This window comes from Crocuta crocuta, unplaced genomic scaffold (assembly GCF_008692635.1).
Source record: "Crocuta crocuta isolate KB4526 unplaced genomic scaffold, BGI_CrCroc_1.0 scaffold241, whole genome shotgun sequence".
NCBI classification, from domain to species: Eukaryota; Metazoa; Chordata; class Mammalia; order Carnivora; family Hyaenidae; genus Crocuta; species Crocuta crocuta.
The window spans coordinates 3,033,808-3,035,241 of record NW_027527807.1 but is presented as its reverse complement, the minus strand read 5'-3'; positions in this window follow the sequence as shown (position 1 = coordinate 3,035,241).

Sequence of the window (1,434 nt, the reverse complement as noted above, 5' to 3'; positions counted from 1 at the left end):
CAAAGCTTGGTCTTAGTTCTGTTTTTTCCTCTCATTTTTATTTATTTATTGATTGATTGATGTTTACTTATTTTTGAGAGAAAGAGACACAGAGTGGGAGCAGGAGAGGGGCAGAGAGAGATGGAGACACAGAATCCGAAGCAGGCTCCGAGCTCTGAGCTGTCAGCACAAAGCCGGATGCGGGGCTCTAACCCGCCAACCGTGAGATCACGACCTGAGCCGAATTCAGAAAGTCAACCAACTGAGCCACCCAGGCGCCCCTTCCCTCAGTTTTAAAAGTAGCTTAATTCATTATGTCTCACTCTCTACTCTCTTGGGGTGAGTTAGAGCCCAACACATTGATAGCCAACTATACGCTGCCCAACCCCAAGTTCCTGTCTCCAACTCAGACCTCTCCTCACAGACTAATGTCATGTCTTCTTTGATGGCTCAAAGATTCCTTAAAATCAACACATTCAAATAGAAATCTTTATTTTCTCTCCTAAAGAAGACACCCTTGCAGGGACACGTGGGTGGTTCAGTCGGTGAAATGTCCGACTTCGGCTCGGGTCATGATCTCGAGGTCTGTGAGTTCCAGCCTCACGTCGGGCTCTGTGCTGACAGCTCAGAGCCTGGAGCCTGCTTCAGATTCCGTGTCTCCCTCTCTCTCTGCCCCTCCCCTGCTCATGCTCTGTCTCTCTGTGTCTCTCAAAAATAAATAAACATTAAAAAATGTTTTTTTAGAAAAAGACACTCCTGCAATGTTTCATAGCTCAGTGAAAGGCACAGTAATTGATCAAGTTATGCAGTAGCCAACTTGGTTATCCTTGGCCCCTTCACCCTCTAGATCCAATTCAGCACTAAATCTATTTTACTTTCTAAATACGTCTTAAATCCATCCACTTCTCTCTCTATCCACCTCCTTCCCACCAACCGCCAGATGCAGGCTGACTGGTCTGTCTGTGTGTCCCTGAGCCTGCAGTCCTGTCTCTACATCACAGCCAGACTGATGGCTTCAGCACACATCTGATTAGGTCACGTCCCTCCCCCCACTTCTGCACACCCCTCAACATAGACCTCCATCAAACCGTTTACTAGCTTCTTTTTATTCCTAGGAAAAATGCAAACTTCTTCAGTATGGCCTGCAAAGTGCAGCTGGCCTTGACTCCTGCTCAGCTTTCCACTCCGTCTTGCACCTAGTGCTCCCCCTACTGTCTCCATTGGAAATGCTGCTTCCCTTTCCCCTTTCACTCTACTTGCCAGGCCCCTCCCACCACAGGGCCTTTGCACTAGCTATTACCACCTCCCCAACCCCCCTCACTTCTGCTTTGTGTGGTTCACCGTTCCTCAGCCTGTCAGATCTCAGGTCCAGCGTTATTTTCCCGGGGAACACAGTGTTCCCTGACGAAGTCAGAGCCTCTTATCAGAGGCGCTTCTGTTCCCCGATATCGACTT